Consider the following 21,237-nt stretch of genomic DNA (forward strand, 5'->3'; position numbering starts at 1 on the left):
CTCGACAACTTGACGCATCGTGCGTTATATAGGAAGAGGATGCTCGCTTACTAACACAGCCAACATCCCTAAAAAAAACAGCGAACTGTTAGATGGTGTTATTATTTTTGGTCTCAGTAAAAACAACATGCAGTTTATCCATTAGATTTGAAAAATATTTATTATTTTAATCAAGCAATAAAAGTCTCGAATAAAACAAAATGTACACTAATTTGTAAATAAATCACGAATATAAAATTGTTCATGAATTTGAAAGTTATTCATGAATTTTAAAATTGTTTTCAATTTTCCAAAAAATATTTGTGAATTTCCAATTTTTTCAAAAATTTAACAATGTTCCCAGATAAAAAAATAATAAATTTCATGACCACTCACGTATATGAAAGAAATCTAGCATTTTTATATTTCACAAATTATTTATTTTTGCAAATTTCTAAAGGTGTTCATGAATTAAAAATGTAAGAAAATTTTGAAAATATTCATGAACCATTAGAAAGAGAAAAAATGATAAAATAATAACCCCCCTAAAAAACACATAAAAAACCCAGACTAGAGCTTGTAGAAGTTTTACAAAACCAATAGAAGGAGCTCCTACATGGGCCGACCCACTTGACCACAGGTAAGTTAGGCGAGGTGTGCGTTATCTATCAAAATCGAAAGAGCAAGGAATTTTTGAGAATACGCATGAGCATGCGTATCGTTGTGGTAAAGAAGCCACAGAACAACCAACCTGCGTCACGACCACCGCAGAAGACCTCTACAATATGACCAAGACCCAAGGACAACACATACCTATGTACCCACACCCATTGCGCCAAGAGGAAGTCAGCAAGTAGATGACAGGGTTTTGGCAGACCTAGAGAAGATGTCGTTAAGAGTGCGCCAATGATGGTATACATTACGCCTCAGAAGCCCACGCCCAGAGCAGTTGCACCACCAGGACTTCTCGAGCAACCAAGACAACGCTTCCAAGGAGAGAACGCTGCCATGACGCTGCTACCTCCGCCTGGACCGGTCGGACCAATGGTTTCACTAGAGAGAGGGAGTTTGATCATTGGATGAGAGAGAGCGTGGCGGAATTTGGCCTCATGGAGAGGTCCCATCTAACAAGTTTTGAGCCTTCTTTCGCTTAAGGCCCATCACACACTTTATTTTGAACATAGACCTACCATCACTACTCAGTCGTGCGTATGCAACAAATACGATCCAACAATCCAATCTTCAGCAAATATGAATCCGCTAAAATAGAATCTATCGCAATGCCTAACCGCAAAGTGAATGAAAAAGCGTTCCGACTTCCAACATACACACACACACACGTTCTTCGTCGGCTTACCACCTTGCCCATACATTCCATGCACTTCATTTTTTTATTAACCCCGCTTCATTTTATATGGTTTTATTTTGGTGGTACTATATAAACCCGTGTCTTTTAGATCATTTCGTGTATTTGAAAAATGTTCATGGTGTACTTAAAATAGTTGCATATTAAAATAAATATTCATCATATATTTAAAAATATTCACCATGTATTCTTAAGTTGCTCGTGTATTCTAAGAAATATTCATGTTCTAGAAAAATGTTTCGTGTTTATAAAAGGTATATATTTATATTTAAAGTGGAGCAAAAAATGGAAAAGAAAAAGAAAGAAAAAAGAAAATTCAAAGGAAGATAGGAAAGAAAACATGATTATTAGGGGTAAACAAAGAAAAAAAACCACACTAAACTGAAGAAAAATGGAAAAGTGAATAGAGATTAGTGGTTTGGAAGAAACATGTCGCTAATCCTTCTTATTCCCCTCATGTCACTGCTATAGTGCATCGCCGGGAAAAGCCCGCGTGCCGGTGGCGGTGGCAGGGAGGTCCGCAGGCGTGGATCTGGTGTCCAGCAGCTTGAACGGCTCGGTTCAAGCTTGCTTTAGGTAGTCTTCGTGTCTTGGTTGGGGCAATCAAGTAGTGGTATTATCTCGTTTAGGAATAATGCCTTTTCTGACTGTTTTAACCTCGTTTGGTCGGTGCACTTAGCGCCGACGGTGGCGCATGGAGGTGTGTTTCTGGGCAGATCTTCCTAGATTCAGTCTGTTTTGGTTTCCGGTGGATCCATACGGATTCGCCCGACGCTTGTGGTCTTTGGAGTATCTGCGAGGCGTTTTCGGCGTTTTCTTCTCCAGAATAGCAATTTTCTATGTAGATTGTGGCCACCGCCATCTTCTGGTCTACATCCCGTCCGCTATTTCTACAAGCTCCTAAGGTTTGCTCGGCCCATCACAGTCTTTCAATTTGAATTTGAAAGCAGACCTATCCACCCACACTCAGTCGTGTGTATGCGGCCCTAAAGAAAAAACGGATACAGTCCAACGAATCGAATCTTCAGGAAATACGAATCTGCTAAAATAAAACCCGTTGCAATGCACCAACCGCAAAGTGAATGAAAAATGCGTTCCAACTTCCAACATACACACATGCACGTTCTTCGTCGGCTTACCACACCTTACGGCCGTACATTCCATGCGCCTCATTCTATAAATTTTCTGACTAACCCGCTTCATTTTATACGGGCGTATGCCGTGTGCCCACCTGCCGCTTCATTTTTCCACGACTAGTTACACGATTTAGGAATACTATACACACCCGTAACCAACGGCACACATTTTCCACGGTGATTTTCGTCTGCTAACCTATGACGGATAAGAGATTCGGACGGGCGATGATTGGGCGCTAGAGATATTAGCTTCAACATCACATGCGGCGCCAGGTCGGACGCGAAGTTGACCCACGACTTCTCGAGAAAGACAAAGGCAAGGAGACGAGCTGATGTCGAGTACAGTCAGATCCATGGGTGATGCTACTTGCGATTTCGTTTGCTCACCACAATCCCATTCTTTAGCGCGCGGCGTCGTTATCATATCTCACCACATACATAGCCGCGCGCGCACCTGTACTCTCATCTTCTCTAGCAGATGCAGTGCACTTTCTTAACTCCAACAATGGCCGACGCATCGTCCAAATTTCTCTTCTTGTTCTTAATCCGCGCGATATAAGTATATATTCGCGAGGGGTGTCTTTGGCCATACGGAGTTTACTATAATTTCCGTGGGTGTAGTCGCTCTCGCCGTCGATGCCAGAATTTGAAGGACCTGGAGTACGAATAATCATATGCGCAGCGAAGATGCGCCAACCGTCACTCTGGAAGCGCCGACTGATCACAGCGCAGCGACGGTTTAACCACCCCGGGAGGGAGGGAGAGGCCACATATGGATCGACCGTTTGTTTACTCGATACTCAAAAGGAGTAGGGATTTAGTTTGGGCAAAGCTGGTCGCCAGTGCCAATCAGGTCAAAAACTAGTCTCTTTAATCGATCAGGTCAAGAACTAGACTCATAAAACTAATCACGCGAAGGAGCGAAGAATCCGCCTAAGAGCATTCTTTGCTTGCTATGCCAGATCGATTGGACTTTTGGCGGTTTCATTTATATGATATGGTGATTGAGTTTGACAACGGATTCCTGCAACTTTGTTGTGAATATTGCCTTGTCCCTTTCTGGCTTTCTGCTATGTAAATTCCAATGAAGGTTCGCGTGCGTATGTAGAAAATGGCGCTATCATTTTTATTTGTTCAAGTTTGCACCTCAATGATTACCACTTAGCATAATAAAGTACTCCTACTAGCTATTACATAGAAGAATAACATTAGCACATCCAATCAACTAATTAAGCAAGCGAGAATCAAAGCAATCAACAATTGGTAGGGTGGCTACATGGGTGTTTGTACTCCATCCGTTATTTTCTACTCGGCATATAAAATTTGTCTGAAGTCAAACTTCATAAAGTGTGATCAAATTTATATTAAAAATATCAACATCTACAAAACTAAAGTTATACCATATGAACAATAATTTCATGATGCCTCCTATAGTATTAATTTCGTATTGCGATTGTTGATTTTTCTCCATGAAGTTCGACAAACTTGACGGAATTTGATTTCACACTAATCCTATATGTGTAGAGTAAGAAAAAACCGAAGGGAGTACCTTAGCGTGCAATGTATAGAAACTCTTTTCCTTGCTGAACACAACATTACATGACATTTTGTTTCCGATAAAGGGCTTTTTTATTGATTCATTATGTAACGTCGAGGGATACAATTACAATGAGCACACACCTGACTCTGCATTATTATGATGCACACAACACACACACACACACACAACACACACACACACACACACAGAGAGAGAGAGAGAGCACGGAGCTAAGTCATATAAGACCAAAGTTACGCCAAACAAAGAGATCAAAACAACGATCAACGATATACAACAACGACCATCGATACCAACCATTTTTTGAGAACACAAGGACTACGAGAACGGTTCTTCAAAAGCAATACCTTCAGAAAGGGAATGATGCACAAGCGTCGCCCAGATCCAACCTCTGATGGCCAGATCATGTGTTTTCAGCTCGAAGATCAAGTTCGAGCAAACTCCGAGCAATGCCTTCAAGAGGGTAACGAAGCAAGAACGTTGTCATTGCCATGTATAACTGTTGGGACATCCTCCTCATGTGGGTTGTGAGGAGATGACTACTTGAAGCTATTTAGGCAGCCCAAAGGTGTGCAAGAGCCCATTACCCATTAGGGTTATAACCAAAGGTCATTTTAAGACTTTGCACGTGAGGGGGGGGGGGTGCTTACCCTCCCATGCAGCACACACCAAACAGTGTGACAAATCTGAGTTGAGGTTCTATTGGAGAAGAAGAGAGAAAACCAAGAGAGAGGTGGAAAGATAGGAAGATGAAGGAAGAAGCTTGCCCTCAAGCAAAGGGATCCAATCCCAAGGTTGTGAAATCTAGATCCACCACCTTGTCTCCTTCAAGTTGCGGTTCCACCACCTTTGGTGAGATCATTCTAATCCCTACCCCCCGCAACCCAAATCTTGTTGTTACTATCCAAGAGATACACAAATAATCATGATGTATGAGATCCTCTAGTGCTACCTAGAGAAGAACTTGTTGTATCCGACATGTGATTATGGTAGAAGAAGATTCCGTGGCTTCGTCCCATGGTTTTTACCCCAACCTGGGGGTTTTACACGTTTAAAAAAATTAGGTGTTGATGCTTTGTTGCTGTCCAGAAAATTTCTCCTATAACCAGACATCGTCTAAGGAGCGTATGATGTGTTGTGACTTGTGAGAGTTACTTACTACATATATGCTGCTGCAAATGTTTCATTCCGTGCTAAGCAATGATCCTTGAATTAGTACATGATGTGGTTTTGAGATTACTTTGTCTCGGCTATAGTTTTCAATTCACCACACATGTATTTGTATGCTAATTCCGAACAATAACCAACTAGCCTATGACATAAGGTTTTCACCTTGGATCTTGAGACCGGGTACTGGAGGAGCACCACCCAATAGAAACCGTCATATGTTATCTCCTCCATTGTCAACAACCCTAGAAGCACTACACGACATAGACTTGGACGAGGGAGGAAGGTCACATGCACCGCCAAAATCCCAAGTTTGGGACGCTCCGACATTCCCGCACCATCCTCACAAGTGGCATAGATGACCAACCTACATGAGACAACATCAACACTTCACCACATGCCGCCACTAACTCCGTCGTTCTCATATATGGCAGCAGATTACTCCCGCATGGAGAACATGGCTGCCATCATGCATCGTCATTAGTGACGATGATCATGAACCTCACCAGATTTGAAGGTCCAAGCCCATCCGACCTTCCAACGCCTGTGATACGTCTCCGTCGTATCTACTTTTCCAAACACTTTTGCCCTTGTCTTGGACTCTAACTTGTATGATTTGAATGGAACTAACCCGGACTGACGCTGTTTTCAGCAGAATTACCATGGTGTTGTTTTATGTGCAGAAAACAAATATTCTCGGAATGACCTAAAACTCCACGGAACATCTTAGAAAAAACAATAAAAAATCCTCGCCAAAGATGAAGACTAGGGAGCCCACACCCTTCTCACGAGGGTGGGGGCGCGCCCCCCTACCTCGTGGGCCCCCTGGAAACCCTCCGATGCCAACTCCAACTCTATATATTTGCTTTACGATACAGAGCCGCCGCCAAGCCCTAAAACCTCTCAGGAGGGCTGATCTGGAGTCCATTCGGGGCTCCGAAGAGAGGGATTCGTCACCGTCGTCATCATCAACCATCCTCCATCACCAATTTCATGATGCTCACCGCCGTGCGTGAGTAATTGTATCATAGGCTTGCTGAACGGTGATGGGTTGGATGAAATTTATCATGTAATCGAGTTATTTTTGTTAGGGTTTGATCCCTAGTATCCATTATGTTCTGAGATTGATGTTGCTATGACTTTGCTATGCTTAATGCTTGTCACTAGGGCCCGAGTGCCATGATTTCAGATCTGAACCTATTATGTTTTCATGAATATATGTGAGTTCTTGATCCTATCTTGCAAGTCTATAGTCACCTACTATGTGTTATGATCCGGCAACCCTGAAGTGACAATAATCGGGACCACTCCCGGTGATGACCGTAGTTTGAGGAGTTCATGTATTCACTATGTGCTAATGCTTTGTTCCGATTCTCTATTAAAAGGAGGCCTTAATATCCCTTAGTTTCCAATAGAACCCCGCTGCCACGGGAGGGTAGGACAAAAGATGTCATGCAAGTTCTTTTCCATAAGCACGTATGACTATATACGGAATACATGCCTACATTACATTGATGAATTGGAGCTAGTTCTGTGTCACCCTATGTTATGACTGTTACATGATGAACCACATCCGGCATAATTATCCATCACTGATCCGGTGCCTACGAGTTTTCCATATACTGGTTCTCGCTTATTTACTTTCCCGCTGCTACTGTTACAATCACTACAAAATACCAAAAACATTACTTTTGCTGTCTTTACTTTTGTTGCCGCTACCGTCACTATCATATTACTTTGCTACTAAACACTTTGCTGCAGATACTAAGTTTCCAGGTGTGGTTGAATTGACAACTCAGCTGCTAATACTTGAGAATATTCTTTGGCTCCCCTTGTGTCGAATCAATAAATTTGGGTTGAATACTCTACCCTCGAAAGCTGTTGCGATCCCCTATACTTGTGGGTTATCAAGACCAATTTCTGGCACCGTTGCCGGGGAGCATAGCTCTATTCTTTGAGTCACTTGGGATTTATATCTGCTGGACACTATGAAGAACTTGAGAGATCCAAAAACCAAGATCTATCCCTCAACCACGAGGGGAGGTAAGGAACTGCCATCTAGCTCTGCACTTGATTCACCTTCTGTTATGAGTAAGTTTGCGACACCTACATCTGCTTCTGCTATTCGTTCTGATATGTCGCATGTTATTGATGATGCCACTTCTGCTATGCATGATACTTATGATGAAACTGCTTCTATGCCTGATACTACCGTGCCCCTTAGTGAATTTCTTGATGAACAAATTGCTAGGGCTAGAGAAAAAGAAATTATTGAATCTGAATACGATGATGATAGTGATGATGAAAATATGCCTGTTATTCCCGAGGGCTATCTTTTTGATACGGAATCTTCTGCCGCTATTTTTGCTTGCAAAGATAGATATGAGCTTAAGAGGTTATTAATTAAATGGAACAAAGAATCACTTAGAGATAAAATGAGACCTGACCCTGCTTTTGCTACTTCACCTATATGTGTTCCTGATAACAATTATGAATTCTCTGTTGATCCTGATATAATTACTTTGGTTGAATCTGATCCGTTTTATGGCTATGAATCTGAAACTGTTATGGCACATCTTACTAAGTTAAATGATATAGCTGCCCTGTTCACTAATGATGAGAGATCGCGTTACCTTTATATACTCAAAATATTTCCGTTCTCATTAAAGGGTGATGCTAAGATATGGTTTAATTCTCTTGAACCTGGTTGTGTGCGTAGTCCCCAGGATATGATTTATTACTTCTCTGCTAAATATTTCCCTGCTCATAAGAAACAAGCTGCTTTGAGGGAAATATACAACTTTGTGCAAATTAAAGAAGAGAGTCTCCCACAAGCTTGGGGGAGGCTTCTCAAGCTACTTAATGCTTTGCCTGATCATCCTCTTAATAAACCTGAAATACTTGATATCTTTTATAATGGACTAACCGATGCTTCCAGAGATTACCTGGATAGTTGTGCTGGTTCTCTTTTCAGGGAAAGAACACCGGATGAAGCTGAAATTCTATTGAATAATATGTTGACAAATGAAAATAATTGGGCACCTACTGAGCCACCTCCTGAGCCAGCTCCTGGGCCAACTCCTGCTCCAATTACTGAGCCTATTCCTAAACCAACTCCGAAGAAGAGAGGTGTTTTATTTCTCAGTCCCGAAGATATGCAAGAGGCAAAGAAATCTATGAAAGAGAAAGGTATTAAAGCTGAAGACGTTAAGAATTTACCTCCTATTGAAGAAATACATGGTCTTAATTCATCGCCTGTTGAAGAAACATATGATCTCAATTCTTTATTTACTGAAGAACCTCCTGATCCCGATATCCCGACACAGGTAGTAAAGGTAAATTCTCTCTATAGATATGATAAAGCTGAAGTCCCTCCTACTAAAATTGCTAGTCAATGCTTGGATGAGTTTGATAACTTTATGTATAAGCAAGACGACTTCAATGCTTATTTTGGTAGACAATTAAAAGAAAATGCTTATATGATTAGACGCTTGGGTGATTATATGGCTAATATTAAAGGTGAACTTAAACTTGTTAGCAAACATGCTTCTATGGTTACCACTCAAGTAGAACAAGTACTTAAGGCTCAAAAAGAAGTGCTTGATGAAATGAATAATAATAAAAATGATTATGCTGTTAGAGTGGCTACTAGAACTGGTAGAATGACTCAGGAACCTTTGTATCCTGAAGGCCACCCAAAGAGAATCGAGCAAGATTCTCAAAGAAATAATATTGATGTTCCTAGTTCTTCTAAAAAGAAGAAGAAAAATGATAGAACTGTGCAAACTTCTAGTGAACCTATTGCTGAACCACCTGATAATCCAAATGATATTTCTATGTCTGATGCTGAAACACAATCTGGTAATGAACATGAACCTAGTAAAAATATTAATGATGATGTTCATGATGATGCTTAACCTAGTAATGATAATGATGTAGAAATTGAACCTGCTGTTGATCTTGATAACCCACAATCAAAGAATCAACGTTATGATAAAAGAGACTTTGTTGCTAGGAAACATGGTAAAGAAAGGGAACCTTGGGTTCAGAAACCCATGCCTTTTCCTCCGAAACCATCCAAGAAAAAGGATGATGAGGATTTTGAGCGCTTTGCTGAAATGATTAGGCCTATCTTTTTGCGTATGAGATTAACTGATGTGCTCAAAACGAATCCTTATGCTAAATATATGAAGGATATCATTACTAATAAAAGAAAGATACCGGAAGCTGAAATTTCCACCATGCTTGCTAATTATACTTTTAAGGGTGGAATACCAAAGAAACTTGGAGACCACAGAGTACCTACTATACCTTGCTCCATTAAAAGAAATTATATTAAAACTGCTTTACGTGATCTTGGAGCCGGTGTTAGTGTCATGCCTCTCTCTTTATATCGTAGACTTGACTTGAATAAGCTGACACCTACTGAAATATCTTTGCAAATGGCTGATAAATCAACTGCTATACCTGTCGGTATCTGTGAGGATGTGCCTGTTGTGGTTGCAAACGTTACTATTTTAACGGACTTTGTTATACTTGATATTCCCGAGGATGATAGTATGTCTATTATTCTTGGAAGACCTTTTCTTAGTACTGCAGGGGCTGTTATTGATTGCAACAAAGGCAATGTCACTTTTCATGTTAATGGTAATGAGCATACGATACACTTTCCGAGGAAACAACCTCAAGTTCATAGTATCAACTCTATTGGAAAAATTCCATCGATTATATTTGGAGGTTTTGAATTTCCTCTTCCTACTATCAAGAAGAAATATGATATTCTTATTATTGGGGATGTGCATATCCCCGTTGAGGTAACTTAGTGTTATTCGAAATTTCTCCGATTTCATGATTATCGGAATGAGTTTGTTAACAAGACTTGATCAACCTTGTTAGTGGATTCTTTTTGATGAGCATGAGATGGATGAAACTAGAAGCACAAACCTTCTGTACCCCACTTTTACTTTTTGTTATTTATATTAAATAAAGTAAAAATAATATTTTCAGTCTGTTTCCTGACTTATCCGTGCAATATAAAAATATCCCGAAAATAAAAGTCCTCAGAATGCCATGCCAATTTAATATGATTTTTTCGGAAATATTTGAGGATTTACTGTGCAAAAATTACCGTGGGAGGAGCCGCCACCTGGCCACGAGGGTGGTGGGCGCGCCCCCCTATAGGGCGCCCCCTGCCCCGTGGGCCCATGGTGGCCCTCCTCCACTTATCCCAGCACCCATCTTCTTCCTCTATCTCACACCAACCCGAAAAACCAATTCAAGCACGAGTTCCAGCCACTTTTGCTGCGATTTTCGTGCTCCTTGCTCAAAGCACCTCTCTCAAAACTCCTTGGGGAGATTGTACCTTGGTATGTGACTCCTCCATTGGTCCAATTAGTTTTTGTTCTAGTGCTTTATTCTTTGCAAATTTATGCTGCATAGGTGACCATGTTCTTGAGCTTGCATGTCAAATTTATATGGTTCCAAGTAGTTCTAATGCTTGATATATGCTCTAGGCACTTGTAGGAGTAGTTGCTATCAGTTTTATTGAGTTTGGTTTACTTTTATTTTGAAGTTACTAAAAATTTCAGAATTTTTCAGAAAATGATGAGAAGATTATTGAGGGGCTCATCGAGCCAAAGCTCGAAGGAAAAGGCACCGAAGCCTAAGTATAATTTGCCATGCATCGCGGAGATTCGGGCATGTGAATGGCCTTTTGATGATTTCTTGAGAGCAGCTGGGATTTATGAAGATTTTCATGAATTGGCTCACAATGCAGGCCTCACCACTTTCCTCCACGACCAATGCGATCAGTATCTCTTACTCACAAATACCTTTGTGCAAAACTTTCATCTTCATTCTAGGGACTCACCACCTACGGTGGAGTTTCATTTATATGATGAGCATAAGGAGATGTCACTTTATGATTTCTGTCGGATTTGTTTAGTCCCTTTTGAGGGCAAGACAGAAGAACCACATCATGATGATGTGGCTGGATTTATTGATAATATCACTGTAGGAGAAACCAGGAAGGTTTCCGATGCACGAATCACTAGCATACATTTTCCTGTTTTGCGTTACTTTGCATTATTTGCTAGTCGTTGTTTAATTAGACGCGGAAATTCTGGAAACCTGAGTATCCCTGATTTAATTATTCTGCTCCAAGGTTTATACAGTGATAATACTTTTAGTTTGGGCGGTATTATTGCTAGACGGTTAAATATGAACCGTACTAAGGGCCCCATCTTTGGAGGCATCTATGCCACACGCCTAGCCGCACATTTTAACATACCTATTAGGCATGCTGAGAAGGAAGAAAATGTGCTGCCCCGTGTTTATCTAGATCATAAAAGTATGGTGGCACATGATTTTATTGTTAAAAATAGGGCAGGGGAGCTTAAATATCAATTGTTCTTTAATAAACATCATCCTGAGACTATTACCTTGCCTGCTCCTTCTTTGTTTGATTTGACTGCAGGCACGTACCTTGTTCCGTTGACGGCTATTCACGCCTACCGGAACCCTGCACCAGTCGAGGAGCCAGAACCGGAACCACAATTTAATCCTTCACGGCAGTCTAACTATCAGTGGGATCCGGAGATGATTGCCAGCCAGTGGCAATCGGAGCCTTCTTCTTCCTCATCACAGTACGACCCCAACAACTATTATTATGGATATCCGCCAGCCCAGCCGTGGCCATAGACCAACTTAGGCCAAAAGCCTAAGCTTGGGGGAGTACGTATTTCTCACCGACATTACATTTATGTTCACACACACTCATTGCTAGATGTCGGTGCTCATACTTTTTCACTGTAATATCCATGCTAGTTTATTTTCCTTTTCCCGCTTTCTTCTTGTGTGTTTGTTAAACCTTAAGAAAAACCAAAAAAATTAGTAGTAGTTTATTTTTCTGCTGTAGTAGTAATAATTAAAAAGAAAACCCAAAAATATTTCCCGTTCTTCTTTTGCTTGTTGGGAGCTTTCCCGTGTAAATAGTTTTATTTCTTTTCTTTTCTTTGGGGGTCAGTAGGAGAGGACCATAATTAAATTGTTGAAGTGGCTCTTATATGCATTATTGTTGATTTAACCAAGAGCCCATATTGCCTTGTCTTCTCCTGTTTATTGAATGCTCGCAAATTCCAGCTTAGTCCAATGCACGTGCACTCCTATTATTATTCACACCGTTTGGTCGTGCAAGTGAAAGGCAATTATGATGATATATGATGGACTGACTGAGATGAGAAAAGCTGGTATGAACTCGACCTGTTTTGTTTTTGTAAATATGATGAGTCCCTCGTTCTTGATTCAGCTTATTATGAATAAACATGTTTGCAATGACAATTAGAGATCATAGTTGCTTGTGCCGTGCTTGATTAGCTATGAGTTATAATGGTTTACCTTGTGTGCCGACATGCTATTGAGATGATTATGATGTGGTATGATGGGGTGGTATCCTCTTTTGAATGATTTAAGTGATTTGACTTGGCACATGTTCACGCATGTAGTTGAAACAAAATCAACATAGCCTTCACGATATTTATGTTCATGGTGGATTATATCCTACTCATGCTTGCATCCAATGTTTATTAATTTTAATGCATGTACATGGCTGTTGTCGCTCTCTAGTTGGTCGCTTCCTAGTCTTTTGCTAGCCTTCACTTGTACTAAGCGGGAATACTGCTTGTGCATCCAATCCCTTAAACCACAAAGTTATTCCAGATGAGTCCACCATACCTTCCTATATGCGGTATCTACCTGCCGTTCCAAGTAAATTTGTATGTGCCAAACTCTAAACCTTCAAATAAACATTCTGTTTTGTATGCTCGAATAGCTCATGTATCAACAAAGGCTGTCCTTATCTTCCGTGTTAGGTGGGTTATTCTCAAGAGGAGTGGACTCCGCTCCTCAATCACGAGAAAATGGCTAGTCACCGGGATGCCCAATCCCATGCTTTATGCAAACTAAATCAAAATTAATTGCAAACAAAACTCCCCCTGGGACCTGATGTATGTTGGAGGCACTCGTTGTTTCGAGCAAGCCATGAATTGATGCTTGTTGGTGGAGGGGGAGTATAAACTTTACCATTCTGTTTGGGAACCGCCTATAATGTGTTTAGCATGGAAGATATCGCCATATCTTAGTTGTTACGTTGACAATGAAAGTATACCGCTCAAAATACAATTTATCTCTATTGCAAAACCGAGCTCTGGCACCTCTACAAATCCCTGCTTCCCTCTGCGAAAGGCCTATCCATTTACTTTTATGTTGAGTCATCACCCTCTTATTAAAAATCACTAGCTGGAGAGCACAACCGTCATTTGCATTCATCACTGTTAATTTATATTGGGCATGACTATGATTGGATCTCTTTTACCATGAATTACAATGTCTAGTCAGTCCTTGATCTTTAAAGGTGCTCTGCATTTATGTTTTGCGGCCTCAGAAAGGGCTAGCGAGATACCATCTTGTTATATCATATTGTGGTTGTTTTGAGAAAATGTTGTCATCTGAGATTTATTATTATGACTTGCTAGTTGATTATGCTATTGATACGAGTAATTATGAGACCTGAGAATTATTGCAAATGTGGTTAGTTATGATCTATGCTAAAAACTTGAATGCTGGCCTGACATAGTTACAACAACAAGAGCAAACAGAGTTTGTAAAAGTTTTTCTTTCTTTCTTTCTTTCTTTCTTTCTTTCTTTCTTTCTTTCTTTCTTTCTTTCTTTCTTTCAGTTTGTCAACTGAATTGCTTGAGGACAAGCAAGGGTTTAAGCTTGGGGGAGTTGATACGTCTCCGTCGTATCTACTTTTCCAAACACTTTTGCCCTTGTCTTGAACTCTAACTTGTATGATTTGAATGGAACTAACCCGGACTAACGCTGTTTTCAGCAGAATTACCATGGTGTTGTTTTATGTGCAGAAAACAAATATTCTCGGAATGACCTGAAACTCCACGGAACATCTTAGAAAAAACAATAAAAAATCCTCGCCAAAGATGAAGACCAGGGGGCCCACACCCTTCTCACGAGGGTGGGGGGCGCCCCCCCTAGGGCGCGCCCCCTACCTCGTGGGCCCCCTGGAAACCCTCCGATGCCAACTCCAACTCTATATATTTGTTTTCGGAGAGAGAAAAATCAGAGAGAAGAAATTATCACGTTTTACGATACGGAGCCGCCGCCAAGCCCTAAAACCTCTCGGGAGGGCTGATCTGGAGTCCGTTCGGGGCTCCGGAGAGGGGGATTCGTCGCCGTCGTCATCATCAACCATCCTCCATCACCAATTTCATGATGCTCACCGCCGTGCGTGAGTAATTGCATCGCAGGCTTGCTGGACGGTGATGGGTTGGATGAGATTTATCATGTAATCGAGTTATTTTTGTTAGGGTTTGATCCCTAGTATCCATTATGTTCTGAGATTGATGTTGCTATGACTTTGCTATGCTTAATGCTTGTCACTAGGGCCCGAGTGCCATGATTTCAGATCTGAACCTATTATGTTTTCATGAATATATATGAGTTCTTGATCCTATATTGCAAGTCTATAGTCACCTACTATGTGTTATGATCCGGCAACCCTGAAGTGACAATAATCGGGACCACTCCCGGTGATGACCATAGTTTGAGGAGTTCATGTATTCACTATGTGATAATGCTTTGTTCCGGTTCTCTATTAAAAGGAGGCCTTAATATCCCTTAGTTTCCAATAGGACCGCGCTGCCACGGGAGGGTAGGACAAAAGATGTCATGCAAGTTCTTTTCCATAAGCACGTATGACTATATACGGAATACATGCCTACATTACATTGATGAATTGGAGCTAGTTCTGTGTCACCCTATGTTATGACTGTTACATGATGAACCGCATCCGGCATAATTATCCATCACTGATCCGGTTCCTACGAGTTTTCCATATACTAGTTCTCGCCTATTTACTTTCCCGCTGCTACTGTTACAATCACTACAAAATACCAAAAACATTACTTTTGCTGTCTTTACTTTTGTTGCCGCTACCGTCACTATCATATTACTTTGCTACTAAACACTTTGCTGCAGATACTAAGTTTCCAGGTGTGGTTGAATTGACAACTCAGCTGCTAATACTTGAGAATATTCTTTGGCCCCCCTTGTGTCGAATCAATAAATTTGGGTTGAATACTCTACCCTCGAAAGCTGTTGCGATCCCCTATACTTGTGGGTTATCAGCCTGCCGTCGAGACGATGACACATCCATAAAGATAGTGCCAGCAAAACAAGGATGATTGACACCAACCAGCAACACACATCTGGTACATTACCACCACGCGTCCTAGCTGGAGGTGCGGCCATTGGCGTGATCCGTGTGCATGTTGGTGATGACTCATGATACGTCTCCAACGTATCTATAATTTTTGATTGTTCCATGCTATTATATTATCAATCCTGGATGTTTTATATGCATTTATATGCTATTTTATATGATTTTTGGGACTAACCTATTAACCTAGAGCCCAGTGCTAGTTTATGTTTTTTCCTTATTTTTGAGTTTCGCAGAAAAGGAATATCAAACGGAGTCCAATTGACCTAAAACTTTATGACGATTGTTTTTGGACCAAAAGAAGCCCCCGAAGCAAAAGAGTTGGGACAGAAGAGCCATGAGGCCTCCACAAGGGTGGAGGGCGCGCCCTACCCCCCCAGGCGTGCCCTCCGACCTTGTGGGCCCTGATGAGGACATAGACCTGGGGTAGGGTAATAGGCCTGACCTATATGTCCTATCCAAGGTCACTGTCTTAGAAGCAAAGAAGCTCAAGACACGACAGGGAGGGCCCAACTAAGGTGTTGAGTGCAATCCACTCGACCTACCAGTCACTCGGAGACTCCTCCTTCTTTGGGTCACTCGACTACACGATCATTCGACCATACAAGAATCCATTCGACCTGTTTGAAGACCAAGAGTCGTCGAGAACAGCAACGGGCAAGCGTCCACTCTGTGACCTTTAAGGCCATTAAGGCATTTAAGGCTACCATTACCAGTAACACCATCTCTTTATGTACCTTAAACTCCTTGTAACGTGGACTAGCTAGGGTCCTGGCGCACTCAATATAAGCCACCCCCCTCCACTGAGACAAGGGTTCGCACCCCCCATAAACACACAAATACATAATCCAGTCGACTGCCTCCGGGCACCGAGACGTATGGCTGTTACTTCCTCCGCGAAGGGCTTGAACTCGTAAAACTCGTGTGTACAACTTCACCATAGCTAGGATCTTGCCTCCTCATACCTACCCCCCATTCTACTGTCAGTCTTAGATCCACAACAGTTGGCGCCCACCGTGGGGCAGGTGTCTTAGCGACTTTCTGGTGGAGTTGCAATTTTTCCGATTCTCATCGTCATGGTTTCCGCCGGCGGACTGGTTGAGGGCCGCGAGATCCTTCTCGGCGTGCTCGTTTTCATCGCCGACGACTCCGCCTGGCTCTAGGAAGCTCCGCTCGACGTCGATGCGCTCCCCGTCCGTGGGGCGACGCACTTTTGCGTGTGCATCCGTGGTGTCCTTCTCCGGTAACCGTCGACCCAGTATCGGTCGGTTCCTATGGTGTCCTCATCCCCCGCCGCTCGCCGGCATAAGAGTTCCAGTCGGTCATGGCTCCAGCGGTGGGTGAGGCATGCGGTGGCCCGCCAGTCGGCCACCTCACATGTTGCGGCAATCGAGCCTGACGAAACTCTCTACGGCCTGTTCGACTGGCTCCGTCGAGACCGCATCCGAATGCGACAGCAGCGATACCGCGGCAGAAGTCTTGATGGTTGACGGACCACCCAGTCCTCCTGGTTTCCCCCGCAACGACGGTGGCGATGTCGGCGGTGATCCGTCGCACGTTCACGAGGAGTACCGCCCCGAGCCCCTTTTTTCACAGCGGAGGGAAGAGCTTCACCACCGCAACATGGATGCACTTCACACTCCTATCGTTGGAGAAACCCCCGAGGCCCGGGCCTTGGAGGAAGCGCGCCTGGCCAACTTGGCTGAGCGCACTCGACTGGAGAACCTGCAGCATGCACTCGACGAGCGTGCTCGGCAGCGGATCCCTGGATCCAGTCGACGACAACTTTTTCCACCTCAAACTCAGGTATACCGCACTCTGATCCAAAATCTCACAGCCGCAGCCCGAATAGCAGAGTCAATCCAGCCTTCCCAGTCGGAGGCAGGCAGGGGTTTGATGCAGATCCGAGCCTTGCTTCAAGCAGCTGGAGAACAAAATACAGTAGTATCTCAGTCGCAAAATAGGATTCATAGCAGGTCTGTGGTGGCGGACACAGTCCAGTCGGCTCACAGCCCAAGATCGCCTCCACGGCGTGAGGGACGTGGGCACCGGCAGGATCAGTACAGAAACCGCGAGCAGTATGATCACCGACTCGACCACGATGACCGTCGTCGAGTGCCCACACCTCCTCCGAGGAGTGGATCATACGTGCCTCGGCGGCAGGATGACAGGCGCCCCCACAGCGGAGAGCGAAGAGTACGAGTCGATCCAAGGGAGCCAGGTTTTGTTGCGAGATCTATTCTCGTTCAAGGTCTGGTTGATAGGAACAAAGCGCATAGAGAAAGTCATGACAGAGATTATCCGACTGGCAGCAGAGTGCACGTTTCCGGTCCCGAGTGTTTCAGCAGAGCCATCAGAGCCGCAGTGATTCCTCCCAACTTCAGGTTGGCAACTGGAGTCAGCAAGTTCACCGGTGAGTCTAAGCCTGACACTTGGCTTGAAGATTACCGAGTGGCTGTGCAAATTGGTGGTGGCAATGATGAAGTGGCAATGAAGCACCTCCCTCTCATGTTGGAAGGCTCGGCCAGGGCGTGGCTGAACCAATTAGCACCTGGTAGCATATACAGTTGGGAAGAACTCGCCAGAGTGTTTGTTAGAACTTTTGAGGGTACTTACAAGCGACCGGCAGGGTTGACAGAATTGCAGTGTTGTGTACAGAAACCGAATGAAACCTTGAGAGACTATATCCAGAGATGGATCACGTTACACCATACAGTGGAGAATGTGTCAGATCACCAAGCAATCTGTGCCTTCAAGGAATGCGTTAAGTATCGGGAGTTGAATCTAAAATTTGGTCGGACAGGAGAGATGACTCTAACTCGGATGATGGAGATTGCCACCAAATACGCTAGCGATGAAGAGGAAGACCGACTCCGGAGTGGCAAGCACAAAACAGTCGCCCAGGACACCGGTGGAGGTACTTCCAATCGGAAACAGAAGCGTAAGGCCGAGCCAGTTGCTCCTGGTGAGGCCTTAGTTGTGGCTCAAGGAAAGTTCAAGGGGAAGCCCAAAGGGCCCTGGAATCCCAAGAAAGTGAAATATCAAGACGGAAATGATGTGTTGGATTTGCCATGTCACATTCACACCAAGAAAGATGAAGAGGGTAATTTGATTTATCCCAAGCACACCACTCGACAGTGTTGACTCCTGATCCAGCAATTCCGAGAGAAGCAACCCAAGGAGAAGGAAAAGGAGTCGGAAAAAGATGAGGAAAAGGAAGAGGATGATGACGGTTTTCCCAACGTCAACTCCACTCTGATGATTTTTGATGATGTTGAGAGCAAAAGTCAATTGAAAGTTATCAACAGAGAAGTGAACATGGTTGCTCCGGCAACACCAAGTTATTTGTAGTGGTCCCAGACTACCATCACATTCGACCAGTCTGACCATCCAACACGTATAGCCAGCCCTGGGAGGCAAGCGTTGGTGGTCGACCCAGTTGTTGAAGGCACTCGACTGACTAAAGTGCTGATGGATGGTGGTAGCGGCCTGAATATCCTTTATGCTGAAACCTTGAAGGGAATGGGGATTCCGATGTCCAAGCTCAGCGAAAGTAATATGAGTTTCCATGGCGTTATACCCGGCAAGAAGGCTGAATCACTCGGCCAGATCGCCCTTGATGTGGTTTTCGGTGATTCCAAGAATTACCGTAAAGAAAAGTTGGCATTTGAAGTAGTGGATTTCAAGAGTGCTTATCATGCCATTCTGGGTAGGCCTGGCTATGCACGTTTCATGGCTCGATCATGTTACGTATACCTTAAATTGAAAATGCCTGGTCCTAGAGGAGTGATCACTATCACTGGCAATCGGCAGAAAGCAGAAGAGTGCTTCCAGAAGGGCTCAAAAATTGCCGATGCACAAATGGCGGTAGTCGAAATGCAAGAATACCAGAAAAATGCAGATTCGAGTGATTTGCTGCGCTCCAAGAAGCCTGCCACTGATTCTGCATTTCAGTTGTCCGGTGAAACCAAGCCGATTCACCCGACCGATCCTAATGCTGCTCCTACTCATATTTCAACTTCACTCGACAGCAAATAGGAAGAAGCGCTCATCCAGTTCCTCCGTGAGAACTGGGACATCTTTGCATGGAAACCTTCTGACATGCCGGGTGTACCCAGGGGACTGGCCGAGCATCGTTTGCGAGTCGACCCGAAGGTAAAACCAGTCAAAGAACATCTTCGATGGCCCGCCGTACAGAAGAGAAAAGCAATTGGTGAGGAAGTGGCTCGGCTCCAGGCAGCTGAGTTCATCCGCGAGATTTACCACTCTGAGTGGCTCGCCAATGTTGTTATGGTCCCCAAGAAGGATGACTCACTTCGCATGTGCATTGACTTCAAGCATATCAATCGGGCCTGCCCGAAAGATCATTTTCCCCTCCCTCACATCGACCAAATTGTTGATTTGACTGCGGGGTGTGAGCCTTTGTATTTCCTAGACACCTATTCCGGGTACCATCAGATCCGACTGTATGGACCCGATGAGATAAAAACAGCTTTCATCACTCCATTCGGGTGCTTTTGTTATGTCACCATGCCATTTGGTCTCAAGAACGCTGGGGCCACATTCATGAGGATGATTCAGAAGTGTCTTCTCACTCAAATCAGTCGGAATGTAGAAGCATACATGGATGACATTGTGGTCAAGTCGCGCAAAGGTTCCGACCTGCTGACTGACCTTGCTGAAACATTTGCCAACCTGAGAAGATATGATATCAAGCTTAACCCATCAAAGTGTACTTTCGGAGTTCCTGGCGGAAAGTTACTCGGCTTCCTCGTTTCCGAACGAGGGATCGACGCGAACCCAGAGAAAGTTGGTGCTATACTCTGGATGAAGCGCTCTGTGCGCGTGCATGATGTCCAGAAGCTTACTGGTTGTTTGGCCTCCTTGAGTCGATTCATTTCTCGCCTCGGTGAAAACGCATTGCCTCTTTACCGACTAATGAAGAAATATGACAAGTTCGAGTGGACTCCTGAAGCTGATGCAGCGTTTGCAGATCTCAAAGCCCTGCTTTCCACCCAGCCGGTGCTCGCTGCCCCAATTAGCAAAGAGCCTTTACTGTTTTAAATTGCAGCCACTGGACAAGTTGTCAGTACAGTACTCACGGTTGAGCGGGAAGAAGGAAAAGCCTATAAAGTTTAGCGCGCAGTATACTATGTTTCTGAAGTTTTAACTCCATCCAAGCAAAGATATCCACATTATCAGAAGCTTGTTTATGGGATTTACATGACCACGAAGAAGGTTGCACATTATTTCTCTGATCACTCTGTTACAGTCATCAGCGACGCACCATTGTCAAAAATTCTGAACATAAGAGATGCAACTGGCCGAGTGGCAAAATGGGCGATTGAACTCCTTCCCTTGGATATCAAGTTTGAGGCAAAGAAAGCTATCAAGTCCCAGGCAATAGCGGATTTCCTCGCCGAGTGGATCGAACAACAACTGCCGACTCAGATTCACTCGGACCACTGGACCATGTTCTTTGATGGATCCAAGATGCTGAATGGTTCTGGTGCTGGGGTGGTATTGGTATCCCCCCGAGGTGACAAGCTCTGCTATGTTCTCCAAATTCATTTCGATTCCTCCAACAACGAAGCTGAATATGAGGCACTTTTGTACGGGTTGCGTATGGCCATTTCACTCGGCGTCCGTCGCCTCATGGTCTACGACGACTCAGATTTGGTGGTGAATCAAGTAATGAAGGAGTGGGACGTCAGAAGCCCAGCTATGACTGGCTACT

This window comes from Triticum urartu, chromosome 6A (genome assembly GCF_056163025.1).
Source record: "Triticum urartu cultivar PI428250 chromosome 6A, HENAU_Tu73, whole genome shotgun sequence".
Taxonomy (NCBI): Eukaryota; Viridiplantae; Streptophyta; class Magnoliopsida; order Poales; family Poaceae; genus Triticum; species Triticum urartu.